The sequence below is a fragment of the Leptodactylus fuscus genome, chromosome 5 (assembly GCF_031893055.1).
Source record: "Leptodactylus fuscus isolate aLepFus1 chromosome 5, aLepFus1.hap2, whole genome shotgun sequence".
NCBI lineage: Eukaryota > Metazoa > Chordata > Amphibia > Anura > Leptodactylidae > Leptodactylus > Leptodactylus fuscus.
Window position 1 is genome coordinate 101069826 of NC_134269.1, and position 20821 is coordinate 101090646.

Genomic DNA, 20821 nt, shown 5'->3' on the forward strand with positions numbered 1-20821 from the left:
AAGTATAATGCTTAATTTATCCAAACATACTGTAAACCCTTGCCTCTCCCCCAACTGCAGTGCTTCTAATTAAAGAGCCAGTGCCTGTGGGAGAGGAGAGGGAATTAACTTGTACCTCTGGAAATAGAGCACCAACAGATTCTGTATCTGTCTAGATAGTCCAACGTTTTCCGTTTAAAAGATCTCATGCACACAATTGGAACTGGAAATCATTACACGGTTCCCTTTAAATGTCTAGTCTCCATACTATATAGTGAATGGAGGTGGAAGCAGGTAGCGCTGTACACTATATACAGTGGGGCAAAAAAGTATTTAGTCAGTCACCAATAGTGCAAGTTCGACCACTTAAAAAGATGAGAGGCGTCTGTAATTGACATCATAGGTAGACCTCAACTATGAGAGACAAAATGAGAAAACAAATCCAGAAAATCACATTGTCTGATTTTGTAAGAATTTTTTTTCAAATTATGGTGGGAAATAAGTATTTGGTCACCTACAAACAATCAAGATTTCTGGCTCTCACAGACCTGTAACTTCTTCTTCAAGAGTCTCCTCTTTCCTCCACTCATTACCTGTAGTAATGGCACCTGTTTAAACTTGTTATCAGTATAAAAAGACACCTGTGCACACCCTCAAACAGTCAGACTCCAAACTCCACTATGGTGAAGACCAAAGAGCTGTCAAAGGACACCAGAAACAAAATTGTAGCCCTGCAACAGGCTGGGAAGACTGAATCTGCAATAGGCAACCAGCTTGGATTGAAGAAATGAACTGTGGGAGCAATAATTAGAAAATGGAAGACATACAAGACCACTGATAATCTCCCTTGATCTGGGGCTCCACGCAAAATCTCACCCCGTGGGGTCGAAATGATCACAAGAACGGTGAGCAAAAATCCCAGAACCACGCGGGGGGACCTAGTGAATGAACTGCAGAGAGCTGGGACCAATGTAACAAAGCCTACCATCAGTAACACACTACGCCGCCGGGGACTCAGATCCTGCAGTGCCAGACGTGTCCCACTGCTTAAGCCAGTACATGTCTGGGCCCGTCTGAAGTTTGCTAGAGAGCATTTGGATGCTCCAGAAGAGTATTGGGAGAATGTCCTATGGTCTGATGAAACCAAACTGGAACTGTTTGGTAGAAACACAACTTTTCGTGTTTGGAGGAAAAAGAATACTGAGTTGCATCCATCAAACACCATACCTACTGTAAAGCATGGGGGTGGAAACATCATGGTTTGGGGCTGTTTCTCTGCAAAGGGGCCAGGATGACTGATCTGGGTACATGAAAGAATGAATGGGGCCATGTATCGTGAGATTTTGAGTGCAAACCTCCTTCCATCAGCAAGGGCATTGAAGATGAAACGTGGCTGGGTCTTTCAACATGACAATGATCCAAAGCACACCGCCAGGGCAACGAAGGAGTGGCTTTGTAAGAAGCATTTCAAGGTCCTGGAGTGGCCTAGCCAGTCTCCAGATCTCAACCCTATAGAAAACCTTTGGAGGGAGTTGAAAGTCCGTGTTGCCAAGCGACAGCCCCAAAACATCACTGCTCTAGAGGAGATCTGCATGGAGGAATGGGCCAACATACCAACAACAGTGTGTGCCAACCTTGTGAAGACTTACAGAAAACGTTTGACCTCTGTCATTGCCAACAAAGGATATATAACAAAGTATTGAGATGACATTTTGTTACTGACCAAATACTTATTTTCCACCATAATTTGCAAATAAATTCTTACAAAATCAGACAATGTGATTTTCTGGATTTGTTTTCTCATTTTGTCTCTCATAGTTGAGGTCTACCTAAGATGTAAATTACAGACGCCTCTCATCTTTTTAAGTGGTGGAACTGGCACTATTGGTGACTGACTAAATACTTTTTTGCCCCACTGTAGTTAATGTCAATAGGAGATGAGCTGGAGTAATGCCCCCGGACTGTATACAATGTTTATCGACAGAACAAATTATCTCCTCTAGAGGTGGTTTGTCTAAGCCATCCAAAGCCTGTTTGTTATGTGTGTATGCCCTTACATAATTACTGCTCTCAACATCTCCTAACAGCTATGTATGCCAATGATGTGTCCCCTCACTAAACCTTCTGTCAGTGTGTGATGTGACAGTATTTAGTCCTGGTATAGTGATCAGCGGGTGAAATGACAGTACAAGGGGGTACCCAAAAGTTTCCAGAAAAGTTGTTTTTGAAGCATGTATTTATTTTTTTGTACAAAATTCCTTCAATCTCCCTCAAAGTACTCTCCTTTAGCGGCAATACACTTGTCAAATCTCGTCTGCCATTGTTCAAAACATTTTTTAAACTCATCTACTTTGATGTGTGCAAGCGCCTCTGTCGTTTTCCTCTTCATCTCCTCCACATCGGCGAAACACTTCCCCTTGAGGTTCCTCTTCATTCGTGGGAATAAAAAAAGTCACTGGGAGCCATATCGGGTGAATAGGGTGGGTGGGGCAAGACAACCATGCTGTTTCTTGCCATGAAAGTGGTCACCGAGATGGCGGTGTGGGCTGGGGCATTGTCGTGGTGGAAAAACCAATCACCAGACTGCCACATTTCGGGCCTTTTTCACCGCACACTGTTGCACAACCTCTTGAGAACCCCCAAGTAGAAAACCTGGTTGACGGCCTGACCTGTTGGAATGAATTCCGAGTGAATTCTTTTTGTATCGAAAAAACAAATGACCATTGTCTTCACATTGGACTTCATTTGACAAGCCTTTTTGGCGCGAGGCGAGGATGGCGTCTTCCAGTGGCTTGATTGTTGTTTGGTTTCCGGGTCGTAAGCATAGAACAAAGACTCATCTCCCGTAATAATTTTAGAAAAAAATTCGGGGTCGGTTTCGGCATGTTCTTTCATAGCACAGCATGTTTCGATGCGACGCTCATTCTGTTGATCAGTCAAGAGCCGTGGCACAAACTTTGCAGTGACCCGTGACATGACCAAATCCTCCGATAAAATGCGCTGAATCAAGCTCCAACTCACTCCAGACAACTCTTCGAGTTCCTCAATGGTTCGTCGTCAATCTTCACGCACGAGCTCATTGATTTTTTGGACACTTTCTTCCGTTCGGGAAGTTGACAGACGTCCACAACGCGATTGATCATCAATTGACATTTCGTCATTTTTAAAGCGGGTGAACCACGAGTAAACTTGAGCTTGACACATAGTGTCATCCTTGTAAGCGGTCTTCAACATTTGAACGGTTTCCGATGCTTTTTTCCCGAGCAGAAAGTAAAACTTCACAGCCGCGCGCTGCTTATAAAACTTTTCCATGAAGAAAAACGACGGCTGGACAAAACAGCTCTGGCAAGAAAATTCACTGCGGGTAGACGAAACCTTCCGCATCAACGCCGCTTGGCACACTGACTGAGAAGGCGTGGTTGAACAAATAACTAGCTGCAGAATCACATACTACGAAAACTGCGCGCGCAGCAGCCTCATTCTGGAAACTTTTGGGTCCCCCCTTAGTCCTGATATTGCAGTCAATGGCTGGCGAGACAGTATTTAGTCTTGGTATAGCGGTCAGCGGTTGACGTGTCAGTATTTAGTCCTGGTATAGCGGGTGACGTGACAGTATTTAATTCTGATATTGCGGTCAATGGCTGGCGAAACAGTATTTAGTCCTGGTATAGCGGTCAGTGTGTGATGTGACAGTATATAGTCCTGGTATAGCTGTCAGTGGCTGACGTGACATTAGTCCTGGTATAGCGGGTATAGCGGTCAGCGGGTGATGTGACAGTATTTAGTCGTGGTATAGTGGTCAGCGGGTGACGTGACAGTATTAGTCCTGGTATAGCAGTCAGTAGGTGATGTGACAGTATTTAGTCCTGGTATAGCGGTCAGTGGGTGACGTGACAGTATTAGTCCTGGTATAGCAGTCAATGGGTGGTGTGACAGTATTTAGTCCTGGTATAGCAGTCAGCAGGTGACGTGACAGTATTTACTCCTGGTATAGTGGTCAGCGGGTGACGTGACAGTGTTTAGTCCTGGTATAGCGGTAAGCAGGTGGTGTGACAGTATTTAGTTCTGGTATACTGGTCACTGGTCACTGGTGACGTGACAATATATATATCTTCTCCTACCTTTAGATGTCTTCTCCGCGCCGCCATTCCATTGAAATCTCGGTTTTCGTCTGTATGCAAATGAGTTCTCTCGCAGCACTGGTGGCAGTCCCCAGCGCTCAAACAGCACTGGGGGCGTCCCCAATGCTGCGAGAGAAATCTCCAGCGCCGCCTCCATCTTCTTCAGGATTGGCCTCTCTGCACGTCTTCTTCTGGAGCTGGGTTCAAACTTCTAGGCCTTGGGCACAGCAGACTACACATGCCCACAGGCCAAAAGAAAATGGGCACATCTAAAGGTAGGAGAAGAATATATTAGGCTATTCCTACGTGTGATCGAGAAAAAATTTAATTTTAATGATAGAATCCCTTTAATCAGAAATATGTTTCCTTTTCCACCTATTAGGCTCCTTTCCTCCTTCACTCAGACTGTTTGTCTCCATATCCAATTTGCACACAGAACTCTATGGAGAGGGGAAGGCGAGGAGGAGACTGCTGCCGACTGGTTAATTGATTTATTGCCTCATTCTTTGCAATGTATTTTCTTATCTGGAACATATAGTAGTGTCAAAAGAGCTCACTCACAGAGTAGCAGAGTGTAGCAGCCGCAATTATTTGTGTCTGTTTTCTAGCAGCCCCCTCTTCAAATTCTTCTTGTAGAGAGTAACTCTAAAAATGAAGAAGGAAAGGTATTTCTTTAACAAAATATATTACATAGTTTCTTATATTCAGCTGTACTATTTATTAATGCAGAGCTGTTTATAACTTCAGGTTACTTGTCACTTGTTATTATTTTTCCTACAATTTGTTGTATATACCCTTAATATTTTCAAAAATAACAAACCAAGAACTAAGTAATTTAGGTCATGAGCTTTTGTTCTACTTGTTTACGTTTACACAAAAAAGGAAGAAGAATTTTTAGGTATAAATTAGCTTCTCATATACTTAAAATGTTTAATATATCTCAAACACAAGCTGCTGTCTGTCTGTGAGTAATATCACACAAGCAGCCAGAAATATAGACAAGTACATAAAAGACTTTTCTTACATTGTAAGCTGTGAGATATGCAGAATCTTCAGTCCATTGCACCGAGCAGTTTGCAGATATGCTATGAGTTGAGATGAGCGAGTACTATTCGAATCTACTGTTTCGAATATCAAGCTCCCATAGGAATGAATGGACATAGCCGGCACGCAGCCAGCATCCAGCCGCTTAACCATCTGCGCGCCGGCCACTCCCATTCATTCCTATGGGAGCGTGCTATTCGAAATGGTAGTTTTGAATAGTACACGCTCATCTCTAGCTATGAGGCATCTGTGAGGAGAATCAGTCCCTCCTCTCTGCATTCAGTATGTGAACAAACCAGCCCCTTTACTGTCCATTCATTGTGATCCATCTCTCATCCATGGAGACAAATCTAGCCTAGCAACAGAAAGTAATTAAAAATTAACTAGTGGCAGGAACTTTAGAGAGTTTCTTTAATGCAAAAAGCACCTAACGTTTTTTAATTAAAGTATATTCCACTTTGGTTCAGAATCACACGTTCTATTAAAAGAGACTAAATTAAATTAGACTATGTGAAAAGTTAATGACTAATAACAACGCTGTTATTTTATCTAGTTAGATAGGCTTTCTGTGAGTTATATACTTTAGGGTCACTACAAGTACATTAAAGCAACATATACTGACTTTGGTGCATGAAGCTGCCAGAGATCAGTACCAGACTAATCTAATACATGAAAGGCACAAATCATAACAGTACTAGCCTCTGCTCGTGACTTCGTCTGCGGGTGGTTGGAGTGGATGATCCTTCTATATTCAGCAAATTGCTGCCGTCGATGGTTTGCCTGCTTCGGCGTTTCGGCAGCTCTCAAGCTGTCCTGGTGCTGAACTTATTCCTCGCACCGTGCCTGTGATTGTTCCGGCATCTCAGCAGCTTGCTGGGACACGATATAATGAGCGTATTGTTGATGTTGATTATCCAGCTGCTCCGGTGTTTCGACAGCTGCCAAGCTGGCCTGTCGCTGAACACGTTCCTCATGCTGTGCCCGGGATTGGTTCAGGATCTCAGCAGCTCCCTGAGGTGCCATATAATGAGCGTGTTGTTGGCGTTGATGATCCGCATGCTCCAGCGTTTTGGCAGCTCTGAAGCTGGACTGTTGCTGAATTCGTTCCTGGCGCTGTGGCCGTGATTGTTGTGGCATCTCAGCAGCTCGCTGGGATGCCATATAATGAGCGTGCTGTTGGAGTTGATGATCCACATGCTCCAGCGATTCGGAAACTCTTAAGTTCGTCACACTTTTCCTGTGATTGTTGCGGCATCTTAGCAGCTCGCTGGGACGCAATATGAGCATGTTGTTGGTGTTTATGATCTGCCTAGTTTGGCGTTTCAGCAGCTCTCCAGTTGGTCTGGCACTGAATTTGTTCTTTACACTGTACCTGTAATTGTTTCGGCATCTCAGGAGCTCGCTGCAACGCCATATAATGCATGTGTTGTTGGCTCGATTATCCCCCTCAGTTCCACTTGAGGAGAACTCTGTTGACTTCTGGCTTCCTTCATAGGTGTTGTTGTTTGCGACAAATTAGATTTTCTTTTTCCAGGCATGTTTAAAATGGACAAACTGCCAATTTGGATTAAAGGTGTTTGCCCATGTCAAGTTGCCTGCAGTGCCTGGAACAGATCAGATAATATGTAAATACGTGTACATAAACCACATAGGGTTTCTGAGTGTTTACACAGTACACAGAAGCTTAGATAAGGGTAGTGTAATATAGTATTGAAATCCGTTCAGCTGTTTTTGCGTTATTGAGTAACAAACATCCAAACACACAAACTTTCACATTTATAATATTAGTAGGATTAGTAGGATAGGATAATAAACATAATCTTATACAGTACAATGCGTACATAATATTGCACTTTTCTGCTTTATGGATACATAATGTAATACACATTTTATAATGTTTTATTCTGTTTTGCACTGTTTATTACTGGCTACTTGTCTTCATACTGGACACTTTGAAGTTAACATCTCATTTCTGTATTGCTGTGCAAGCAAAGTAGCTTATATACTCGCATTCCTACATAGCTGAAGGCATTTAGAGGTTGCTAGAAGCCCCAGTCTTTAGCTAGAGAGTTACGTCCTGTTCACCTGTTAGTTGATAGCTAAAATTAGAAGAAAAAATATTAAATAATTGTGTATATTATCCCCCATAAGAATTCAGAAAAATGAGGAAAAAGTGAAGGGTCAATCACTCATGGGTTAACTACATATTAAAAAGTTAATGTTTATTGATATCAAAGTTAAAAAGATAAGAAAAAAAACTCCCTATTAAAAAAACAAACCAGCATTGAGAATGCTACCCTACCTCAGACAACTTAAATTGTCAATGCTGGTTTGTTCACACATTAAAGGGGCTCTATCAGCAAAATCATGCTGCTAGAGCCCCACATATGCGTGAATAGCCTTTAAAAAGGCTATTCAGGCACCGTAAAAGTTATATTAAACTATATTAAAAGCTATTAAAATAAAACCCTAAAAAAGAATGTTATCTACTTACGCATCGTGCACGGTGGGCGGGCATTCAGGGCCCACCGTCTTCTTCACCTTCGCCTCCTCTTCCTCCGATGTCCTCCGGTCCCATCCTCCTCCAGCGCTCGCGAACTGACACTGATATAAAAAAATGGCCTGGGCACCTGCGCAGTAACCGTAGTAGAAGCTGCATGCTACTGCGCAGGCGCCCAAGCCATTTTTTTTATATCAGTGTCCGCTCGCGAGCGCCGGAGGAGGACGGGACCGGAGGACATCAGAGGAAGAGGAGGCGTGGATGAAGAAGAAGACACACCCTGAATGCCCGCCCACAGTGCACGATGTGTAAGTAGATAACATTCTTTTTCAAGGTTTTATTTTAAAACTGGGGGGTAGTTTAATATAACATTTACGGTGCCTGAATAGCCTTTTTAAAGGCTATTCACGCATATGTGGGGCTCTATCAGCATGATTTTGCTGATAGAGCCCCTTTAAGATGATAGCTCTGTGCCTAGTAGTTTAGTCATATAGTCTTTTCACTGGAGCACAGCAGGTGTGTCATATAGTAGTTTGGGTTTATCTATTAACCCCCTGCGTTGAGTAGCTGCTGTGAACTTGTTAAAATAGTATACTATGGTTAGTCATCACAGCATAGCTAGCTCTCCTAGTGAGGGATGGTCTTGTGAGGAGTGGAGCTCAGATTAACCGGTTAAGGACCAGGCCCAAAAGTATGTTAAAGACCAGGCCTTTTTTTTCAAAACTGACATGTGTCACTTTAAATGGCAATAACTTTGATACGGTTTAACTTACACAAGTGGTTTTGAGACTGTTTTTTTCGTAACACATTATACTTCATGTTAGTGGTAAATATTAATCAATATTTTTGTATTTATTTATTAAAAAACTAGGAAATTTGATGGAAATTTGGAAAAAATTGCAATTTTCAAAATGTGAAATTCTCTGCTTTTCAGGCAGATAGTCATACCACCCAAATACATGAATAAATATTATCTCCCATATCTCTGCTTTATATCGGCATCATCTTTTGATTGTCTTTTAATTTATTTTGGACGTTACAAGGCTTACAAGTGTAACAGCGATTTTCTAGATTTGCAAGAAAATTCCCCAAACCAATTTTTTAGGGACCGCTTCAGTTCTGAAAGGAATTGTAAAGGCCTATATAATAGAAACCCCCATAAATCACCCCATTTTCAAAACTACACCCCTCAAATTATTCAAAACAGCATTTGGGATGTTTGTTAACCCTTTAAGTTTTTCATAAGAATAAAAATAATATGGAAGTGAAATTTAGACATTTCATTTTTTTTCATTAATACATTCATTTAGACCTAAAATTAACACATTCACAAAGGGTTAAAGGAGAAACTGCATCTCACATTTTGTTATGCAATTTCTCCCGTACACAGAAATACCCCACATGTGGGCGTAAACTGATTTTTGGGTACACAGCAGTGCATGGAAGGGAAGGAGCGACACTGGGTGTGTGAACTGCAGATTTTGTTGGAATAATTTTCAGGCACCATGCCTCATTTGCAGAGCCCCTAGAGTACCAAAACAATGGAAACCCTCCAAAAGTGACCCCATTTTAGAATCTACACCCCTCACAGAATTCATCAAGGGGTATAGTGAGCATTTTGACCCTACAGTTGTTTCACAGATTTTACTAACATTGGGATGTGTAAATGAAAAATTACTAAAATGTCACTTTATCCCCAAAGTTTTAATTTTCACAAGGGGGATAAAGGAGTAAAAGCCCCCCACAGTTTGTTAAACAATTTCTCCTGAACATGGCAATACCCCATGTGTGGCCATATTCTGCTGTATGGGTACATGGCGGGGCTTGGAATGGAAAGAGCGCTATTTGGCTTTTGGATGGCAGATTTTGCTGGAATAATTTTAGGTGCCATGTCTCATTTGCAGAGCCCCTAGAGTACCAATACAGTGGAAACCCCCTAAAAGTGACCCCATTTTGGAAACTACACCCCCCACAGAACATATGAAAGGGTAGAGTGAGCATTTTGACCCTACAGCTGTTTCACAGATTTTATTAACATTGGGGCATGAAAATGAAAAATTACTTTTTTTTTCCAATAAACTGTCAATTTAGCCCCAAATTTTTCATTTTCACAAGAGGATAAAGGGGAAAAAGCTCCATAAAGTTCGTTAAACAATTTCTCCTGAACACAGAAATGCCCCATATGTAGTCATAATCTGCTGTATGGGAACATGGTGGGGCTCAGAATGGAAAGAGCGCTATTTGGCTTTTGAAGGACAGATTTTCTGAAATATTTTTCAGGTCCCATGTCGCATTTGCAGAGCCCCTAAAGTATCAATATAGTGGAAACCCCCTAAAAGTGACCCCATTTTGGAAACTACACCCCTCATAGAATGTATCTAGGGGTAGAGTGAGCATTTTGGCCTCACAGCTGTTTCACAGATTTTATTAACAATGGGATATAAAAATGAAAATTTACTTTTTTTCCCAATGAATCGTCCATTTAGCGCCATATTTTTAATTTTGCAAGTAGTTAAAGAATTAAAAGCCCCCCACAGTTTGTTACAAAATTTCTCCTGAACATGGCAATACCCCATATGTGGCCATAATCTGCTGTATGGGCACATGGTGGGGCTCAGAATGGAAAGAGAGCTATTTGGATTTTGGAGGGCAGATGTGGCTAGAATAGTTTTCTCGTGCCATGTCGCATTTGCTGAGCCCCTAAAGTACCAATACAATGGAAACCCCTCAAAAGTGACCCCATTTTATAAACTACACCTGTCAAGGAATGAATCAAGGGGTATTATCATTTTGTGCCTAAAATGCTTCCAAAAAATGAATGTCCAAAATGAAAATTGAAATTTTGAAAGAAATATGCCATTTCGGTGCCCAATATGTTGCACCCACTTTGTGTTGTCAGAGACCTGCACTCCTAAAACTATCAAGGGGCCATCCCGAGGGGCAAAAAAATATATATGTGGGTGTAAACTGCTGCTTGGGCACACAGCAGGGCTCAGAAGGGAAGGAGCACTGGGCTTTTTAGCTTTTGGGGTACAGATTTAGTGGGACTTTCTGGGGGCCATGTTCCTTTTGGAGAGACCTGGAGGTAACTGTAAACCCCATTTTGTAGGGGCAAGTTTAGGGTCTCTGCAAAAGTGTCATGGCATCCAAAAACCAAACCATCTGTGCTCCAAAAATCCAATAACCCTTCTGTGTCCGTCTGTGCCCTAATATCAGTTTATACCCACATATGACATTACGTCCGTTATCCCGGGTACACCAGTGTCATACATGTGGCATAAACTGTAGTTTGGGCACACAGCAGGGCGCAGAAGGGAAGGAGCGCTATTTTGGTTTTTGGAGCACAGTTTGGTTTTTAGACGTCATGCCACTTTTGTAAAGCCCCTGAATTGTCAATAAAGTGGAATCCACAGACATGTCGCCCCATTTTGGACACTAGCCCACTGATGGGATTTATCAAATGGAGTAGCGAGCATTTTTCACCCTTGAGTGTTGCACTTATTTAGTTTCCAGAAATGAAATCGCAACTGATAATGAGAAGTTAAAAATGAAAAATTTCCAGAGATTCGCCATTTCAGTGCCCGATATGTTGTGCCCAACTTATGTCAGCAGAGACACTACAAAAACTGGTAAGTGGGTATCCCGGGCACAACAGCTTTTAGAGCGTTCATCTCTGATACAAGGCGGGCACAACATATTACGCACTGAAATGACAGATTCCTGGAAAAATGGTCATTTTCACTTCACACAATCAGCTGCGTATTCATTTATGGATAATAAGTTATAGCAACACTTGGGGGTTAAAAATGCTGTCTGTACCCCTGGAGAAATCCTTCAGGGGTGTAGTTTCCAAAATAACGTCTCATATCAGGGGATTCCACTTTACTGGTGTTTCAGCTCTGCAAAAGTGTCATGGCATCCAAAAACCAAACCGTCTGTGCTCCAAAAACCCAATAACCCTTCTTCCCTTCTGTGTCCGGCTGTGCCCTAATATCAGTTTATTCGCACATATGACATTACGTCCGTTATCCCGGGTACACCAGTGTCATACATGTGGCATACATGGGGCATAAACTGCAGTTTGGGCGCACAGCAGGGCGCAGAAGGGAAGGAGCACGATGCGGCTTTTGGAGCGCAGATTCAGATGTTTGGTATCTGGACGCCATGTCATGTTTGTAGAGCCTGTAAGGTACCAGAAAAGTGGATTCCCCAAAGGAGTGACCCCATTTTGAAAACTGCACCCCTCAAAGAATTTATCAGGGGATGTAGTGAGTATTAGTATCCGGACATGACTGCACAGCGGATGGTGAAGAGGGAATATGTAAGCGGTGCGGAGGACATTGCAGACACCAAATTCCCTACTATGTCCCAGTAGCTCCTATGTTTGGGGGAGTCACTCTGGGGGTCACTTTGGGGGTCACTTCTGGTGTCTTTTCCCTCATAAGCTGTAAATCTGGGGTGTCCCCTGATATCCGCTCGCACAGCTTATACATTCCCTTCCTGCCGCCACCAGTTGTATTCTAATAATTTGGCGATTTTGGGGTTTTTTGTCTTCACATTGTTAGATGCTATATTTTCTTTATTCTTTTGGTTACGCAGCCATATAAGGGCTTGTTGTTTGCGGGATGTGATGTATTTTGTAATGACACCATTTTTGGGTGCCTACAACATACTGAATACATTTTATTAACTCTTTCTTGCTGGATTTTAAAAAAATAAAAATAAAAATCAATCCTGGCATTTAGTTGTACCCTTTAAATTTTGCGCCATGCAGCGTACAGTATAAGTAACATGTGTCCTTTATTCTGCGGGTCGGTACGGTTACGGCGATACCTCATTTATAGTATTTTTTTATGCGATACTAATTCTGCAGAACAAAAACACATTTGGGGACATAAATCAGTGACTTTTGCATCGCCATCTTCTGAGAGGCGTAACATTTTTATTTTTTGGTTGACAGTGTTGGTTTAGGGCTTATTTTTTGCGGGACAACCTGCGCTTTTTATTGGTACTGTTGTGGGGTGCATATGATTTTTTGATCACTTTTTATAGCATATTTTGTAAGGTGATATGGTGAAAAATCATTACTTCCGGCGGGTTTTTTCCTTTTTTTTTTTCCAGATGTACACCGTATACATTAAATATTATTTCAGTTTTATTGTACAGGTTGTTACGGACGCGGCGATACCAAATATGCATTGTTTTTATTCATTTTTAGTACTTTTTTTTATATAGTTCGTTTTGTATAGAGAAAAAGGGATTTTTGGTCTTTATAACTTTATTACTTTTTTCATACACTTTATTTTTTTTAACTTTTTTTTTTTTTACTTTTTCATGTGTCCATTTAGGACACTTCAATCAGTTGATGGTTTGATGAAAGCATCAACTGATTCTGCACAATAGCAGACAGGACACGAGCAGGACACAAGCCTGCTCGTGTCCTGCAAGCTGCAGAGGAAGTGAGACACATCGCTCACTTCCTCCATCGGTCGGCAGGATCAACCAGGTATGTGGGGGCTCCGGTAGTCTGGGGTCACTGGCCAGACCCCTGACTACCTTTTACTGACATCGGCACCCCCCGATCTCGCCGCGGGGGGTACCGATCACATTCTATTGCCGGCGGATCCCTTTCGATCGTGCCGTGATGTTTCACGGCACGATCGAAAGGGTTAAAACGTTCAGTCGGAACTGAGTCCGACTGAACGTTGTTGAGGGGGTGGTTAGGTGTTAGTAACACCTAACCCCTGCCCTCCCCCCGCCCCACCCCCTGCCTAGTGAGTCTCTGAAGACCGGCCGTAAATTTACAATCGGCTGGTCTTAGGGTGCATGCACACTACGGAACGCCGGCGTGTATCAGAGCCGTACACGCCGGCGTTACAGCAGGGCTGTCGGACACTTCCGATTCATTTCTATGGGAGCCGGCATGCGAGCGCTCCCCATAGAAATGAATGGACTGCTTTTTCCATTCATTTCTATGGGGAGCGCTCGCATGCCGGCTCCCATAGAAATGAATGGGAAGTGTCCGACAGCCCTGCTGTAACGCCGGCGTGTACGGCTCTGATACACGCTGGCGTTACGTAGTGTGAATACACCCTTAGGGAGCATTCACACGGTGTAACGTGCCGCGAGATTTGGCATGTGTACGCCGCGTGACCCTTTGCGTGCCGTACACGCTCCCATTCATTTCAATGGGAGCGGGGAGCGTATGCGCCGCGCTAGTTTGCGGCCGTGCATTTATTCACGGCTGCAAACTAGCGCGGCGCATACGCTCCCCGCTCCCATTGAACTCAATGGGAGCGTGTACGGCACGCAAAGGGTCACGCGGCGTACACGTGCCAAATCTCGCGGGACGTTACACCGTGTGAATGCTCCCTTAGAGACCAGGACTGCTGGCCGTAAATTTACGGCCAGCGGTCCTTAACCGGTTAAGAACTAGTGTATCTACAATAAATATCTGTCTTAGATTCTGAACCACACTATTACATACATTTCTTGTTTCTATGGCTTTGGAGGGGATCTCATGGTGGTACCAATTTCCAAGACATCTCCTCACCCAGCAAATACATAATATACTTCTTACGCATTGAAACTACTTCAGACCACTCAAATTGTCAATGCTGGTTTGGTTTTTAATAGGGAGTTTTTTTCTTATCTTTTTAAACTTTGATATCAATAAAGGTTAACTTTTTAATATTTAGTTACCCCATGAGTGATTTCCACTTCACTTTTTACTCATTTTTCTAAAATTAAAAGAGGAAAGTTTCGCTTTTTAGAGAACCTTCAGTTCTGTAGGATAGTTAGTGGCAGATAGGATTATGGGGTAGTCCCATATCATCAGACCCTAGGCGAACAAGGACAAGACTATGTGAACCTGTTAACTGCTGAAGGACTCCACTTCTGAACAGTGCGAAAATGTAGGTATCTACAGCTGAGACTTGCCTTGAATTTCCCCACTAGTGGTTGTAAAGGAGGAATAGGTCCCAGGGGTCACTTCAGATCACCATGGTGGAAAGCATTAAGCAGATTGAGGAAGGGATGAAGAGCATAGCCACTCCTGCCCATGTGTAAAGTATGATATGTGTGTAACTTATTGCTGTAATTGAAGTGTGCATCAGTGCTGCTCTGTAACTGGATTCAACTAGATTCAGGTTTCCTGTGTGTTTCATTCACAAGGGCATCCCAAAATGCATTGCATTGGAGACAAGTAGCAGGGAGCGGTACTAGGTCCTGTAAAATGATTTGGTGACAAAATCCACTGTGACAAGAAAGACTGCCATCTAGAACCTACTACTGAGTGCATCCTGTTCTCCACACTGCTAACTATATTTCAACACATACATGTATTATTACATGACTGTAGCAATACAAGTCATTTTAATTTCCAACCTCTACCCTGATGTATTGTAATTCAATGCAAACTACATATTGAAATATATTAATAATCAGACTGAATCATAGGTGCAGCCTAAATAATAGTTACGCACCATGTAAAGATATTCCAGGCATTTCAAATGGCCATCTATCCTGGCATAGAGGGTAACTTTATGATCGGTTGAGATCCAAGTAATTTGATCCTCATCAATTACAATAACAAGCCCTGTTCCGCCATCTGAATGGAGAGGCAGGTGGAGTATACACGCTTATGAGCTTGCTAGACTCTTACGTCATTGCTTCCACTAGGGCCCCAGCATTGGTGGCATGGACAGTCAGTAATACAAATCCAGTTTGCCAATATTGTAAGTTCGAAAGCCCCATTGACTACTGCACTGAGGACCATGTATCTGTATGGTATTAAATACAATAAAACTTACAAATATTCTCATTGCTTGAACTAATGACTAGCCAATGGCTATGAAATCTTTATAGAATCTTTCAGTATAAACGGCATCGTGTCTAACATGGAAAATATGTGTTCATACTTATTTCAGTGTATTGTAAGGTTTCAAAAAATGTTCACGATTGTATTCAGGGAGAAACATGAGTATTTCTAATGGAAAATGAGTGCAAAGACATCATCTGCTAGTTTTAGTGGGTTAGAGTGGGGGTGGTTTGCTAGTTGTGGGTGTACTTGTCACACAACACAACTGACTTTCATTACTGTTTTTTGGTCGTACTGATGAAAATGGTACAATATTCACTAATTCTGTATGTAAGCTTGAATATCATACTTACAGGTAAGTGTCTATATTACAATGTGGTAATGTAATTATTTTCTCTGTCTATTCATCTATTTATCTATCTATCTAAAGTTTATTATGGAGAAAAACATACAGTGGTTAAATCCCCTTCTGTCGGACTGTTGCATGAAACATTTGTGGGTTGTATGATATACAAGTTTGATATTACGACAGACCAAATTTTCACACCAGTATTTTCTTATGTTGTGTCTCATCACCGCTAAATAGTATAGCTAAACTGTCCATCTTAAATTCAGACAATGTAGCTGGCATAGGGCTGTGTGGATTGGATGCGAACACTCAACTGTGAGAAATATTACATCTGTTTGGGGTTTTTTGTTTGTTTGTTTTAATATATAAGTTTTTCTTTTGTTATTTAGTTGCAAACAAATTTGTTTACATTCCCTGACAGTAAGCAGATAACTGAACCCTTTAAAGGACCTTATTTTTGTCTATTTTCGGTAGTTTACCATCATTGCATTCCTTTGTTATAAGCTATAACTTTTTTTCTTTTTTTTCCCTTCAACAAAGCCATTTAAATCCCTGCAAAGTGAATGGGATTCTAGCAAATCCTATCCACAGATTGTGGAAAAATACACTCACCGGACATGATGATGACTTTCTTAGGGTCCATTCACACTGAATTTTTTGGCGAGGATTTTGGCGAGGAAAAAATCCGCTTCAAGAAATAGGGAATGGTTTTTTCCTCCAGCACAGTGCATGGACCTTGAAAAAACCGCTAGCGGTTTTGCCAATTCTGCGCCCAATTCTGTTCCCAAATCCACGATGTGGATTTTCCACCTCCCATTGACTGCATTGGTTTTTGCAGGCAGAATCCGCCTGAAAGAAGCTTTTTGTCCGAAAAAAAAGCTGGCGGAACCCATAGAACTCTATGGGGAGGTGTTTTTTCCACGTGGATTCTGACACGGATTCAGGGCCAAAATTCTCGCCAAAAAACTCTGTGTGAATGCCCCTAAGAGCTGTAGGAAAAACTGTGATGCATTGCCACTGCGTTTTTTCCTGCAGTGCTTTTTTGCTGTGGCCTGCTACGTGGGGCCTCAGGGCTTTTCTTTTGTGTAATGAGTTATATTCTAAAAACTATAATTTTTGTGTAAATCTAGTGTTTTCTTAAGTGTTAATGTTTTGGGGGACCATGTGAAAAAACCTGCAATTTTTAGTTTTTCAAATTTTCTGACATTTTTCAAATTTTTCAGTGTGTCATTACGATTATGGTGAGAATTTTGTATACCTCATGCCACATCTGTATAGTTTTTACCACTTTTTCTAATTAAAACCCCTTTTTGTTTGGGGGACCATATTCAGACAACATTAACATTTAAAAAAAAAATTTGTTTATTTAGCTGTGTGAGGATCCTTTTTTTTTATTTTGCAGCGTGACCTGTATGTTTTGGTACATATGATCTTTGATTGCTTTTTATTTTTCACATTCTTTATCTTTAATTCACTGTTCAGGATATATATATTATAACATTATCATTTTTATATTACCGGATATACTCGAGTATAAGCCGAATTTTTAAGCACAGTTTTTGTGCTGAAAAAGCCCCCCTCGGCTTATACTCGAGTCAAGCATAAAAAAAATATATATTTTTTTTTGTTGGGGGGGGGGGGTCTATGACCAGCCGCAATAGTAATGTATAGAATCTCCCATAAAATAGTGAGGAAGAAAAAAAGAAGCTTTAAAAAAATATAAAAAAATTAAATAAATAAAAGTTCTAAATCCCTCCTTTCCCTATAATACATATAAAAGTAGAAAATTACTGTGAGACACATACACATTAGGTATCCCTGTGTCTGAAAGTACCCGGTCTACTGAATATAGGATCTGCAGTGCTCCTCTTCCGTCAGGAAGGGGTTAATACCCTATATTCAGCCAGGCTGAATTCCATGTGGGGGAAAAAAAAAAAGCAGTCCTCAAGCTCAGGGAAGGGGCAGACAGACAACCAAAACACCCCCTCCCCTTTCCCAGCACCTACTGCACCCAAAAACCATTTTGATTTTTGAAATTTTCCTGTAGCTGCTGCATTTCCCCTCTCGGCTTATACTCGAGTCAATAAGATTTCCCAGTTTTTTGTGGTAAAATTAGGGGCCTCAGCTTATATTCGGGTCGGCTAATACTCGAGTATATACGGGTAATATCTGTCCTCGATAGGCCCTTGAACTCCCGAAGATGGCAGCTGGTTTCATATTGAATCTCCTTCCTTTTTTGGAGGGGTCTTTATTAGAGATGAGCGAACAGTGTTCTATCGAACACATGTTCGATCGGATATCAGGGTGTTCGCCATGTTCGAATCGAATCGAACACCGCGTGGTAAAGTGCGCCAAAATTCGATTCCCCTCCCACCTTCCCTGGCGCCTTTTTTGCACCAATAACAGCGCAGGGGAGGTGGGACAGGAACTACGAAACCGGGGGCATTGAAAAAAATTGGAAAAAGTCATTGGCTGCCGAAATCAGGTGACCTCCATTTTAGACGAATAGTGGATTTCAAATCCGGGTCATATGAGAATGTGAACTTTGTGACTATGAGACAGGGATAGCTGTACAGGCAGGGATAGCTAGGGATAACCTTTATTTAGGGGGGAATGTTATTAAAAATAACTTTTTGGGGCTCTATCGGGTGTGTAATTGTGATTTTTGTGAGATAAACTTTTTCCCATAGGGATGCATTGGCCAGCGCTGATTGGCCGAATTCCGTACTCTGGCCAATCAGTGCTGGCCAATGCATTCTATTAGCTTGATGAAGCAGAGTGTGCACAAGGGTTCAAGCGCACCCTCGGCTCTGATGTAGCAGAGCCGAGGCTGCACAAGGGTTCAAGCGCACCCTCGGCTCTGATGTAGGAGAGCCGAGGGTGCACTTGAACCCTTGTGCACCCTCGGCTCTGCTACATCAGAGCCGAGGGTGCGCTTGAACCCTTGTGCACACTCTGCTTCATCAAGCTAATAGAATGCATTGGCCAGCGCTGATTGGCCAATGCATTCTATTAGCCCGATGAAGTAGAGCTGAATGTGTGTGCTAAGCACACACATTCAGCTCTACTTCATCGGGCTAATAGAATGCATTGGCCAGCGCTGATTGGCCAGAGTACGGAATTCGGCCAATCAGCGCTGGCTCTGCTGGAGGAGGCGGAGTCTAAGATCGCTCCACACCAGTCTCCATTCAGGTCCGACCTTAGACTCCGCCTCCTCCAGCAGAGCCAGCGCTGATTGGCCGAATTCCGTACTCTGGCCAATCAGCACTGGCTAATGCATTGTATTGGCGTGATGAAGCAGTGCTGAATGTGTGTGCTTAGCACACACATTCAGCTCTACTTCATCGGGCTAATAGAATGCATTGGCCAATCAGCGCTGGCCAATGCATTCTATTAGCGTGAACTGAGTTTGCACAGGGGTTCTAGTGCACCCTCGGCTCTGCTACATCAGATTGCTACATCTGATGTAGCAGTGCCGAGTGTGCATCAGATGTGTAGTTGAGCAAAACTGACTCAGCACTGCTAAGTCTCTGCATTCGCATAGGAATGCATTGGCCAGCCTTCGGCCAATCAGCGCTGGCTCTGCCGGAGGAGGCGGAGTCTAAGGTCAGACCTGAATGGAGACTGGTGTGGAGCGATCTTAGACTCCGCCTCCTCCAGCAGAGCCAGCGCTGATTGGTCGAGTTCCGTACTCTGGCCAATCAGCACTGGCCAATGCATTTCTATGGGGAAAAGTTAGCTTGCGAAAATCGCAAACTGACAGGGATTTCCATGAAATAAAGTGACTTTTATGCCCCCAGACATGCTTCCCCTGCTGTCCCAGTGTCATTCCAGGGTGTTGGTATCATTTCCTGGGGTGTGATAGTGGACTTGGTGACCCTCCAGACACGAATTTGGGTTTCCCCCTTAACGAGTATATGTTCCCCATAGACTATAATGGGGTTCGAAACCCATTCGAACACTCGAACAGTGAGCGGCTGTTCGAATCGAATTTCGAACCTCGAACATTTTAGTGTTCGCTCGTCTCTAGTCTTTATGCTAAGCCATACATATTAGATGTGTATGGGGGACCTTCAAACTCTTCCCCAGCAGCAGTTGTAATGGGATTGTGCATTGGGATTTCAATGACCTAACCTTTTGCTCTTAGAAAGATAAGCCTTTGCTAGAGGAGTCTGACAGTGGTTTTCTCCCCTCTCCAAGCTTTGTAGACATGCAACATTTTGCTGATCCAAGCATGCATAAATATGGGAGACTCTAATGATATAACTTTCAACTGAGTGCTTGGCCGACTTCTATCTAAAGTCTATGGTCGGCTTAACTTAGGGTTTATCTTTCCCAACACCATGATGTCTTCAGAGTAATTGGGAAGTTTGCTGGTGCAGCAGACCACACACCTCTGGCAATGTTCAATAGATTAATGCCGGCCAAAGCCACTAACTTCAATGGAACTGGCTAACCATCTACAGTTTATGGGGTCTCTTGACATTGTGCTGATAGAAAATGTCAACTAAGAGGGTCATTGGATTTTAACTTGCTTAAACCTTTTGTTCTCCAGAGGTAAAACACTGTGCTGGTGGCTTACTCCCCTCTCTTCATTCAGCACACTTGGCCAAGCTGACTGCTCATGTACATGAGGGTCCAATGTCATTTCTATCAGCCAAAATTTTTAAGCAAAGCTTTTGAGGAATGTTAAGGGATGTGGGAGAGGTAGACAAAATGGATAAACCTAAGACATACAGTTACTGTAATGGAAAAAGGATTGATCAGAATACTTATAAAAGTACTATTTGTAAATGTTCTATTTCGCCTACATAAGAGTTTTGTGTGTTCATCAAGGAGTTAATGATCTCCTTCGTCATTAAAGGGAGAACATTAGTCAAGAATTGCTAAATGTGTAATTGCTCTGGTAATTCCCTGGTAGGAATATCTGGGGAGCATACTTCATTTGAGAATGTGAATCATGGTGACAGCTTTGAGAAGGAAGAGACTGTGAGCATCACAGTAAAACG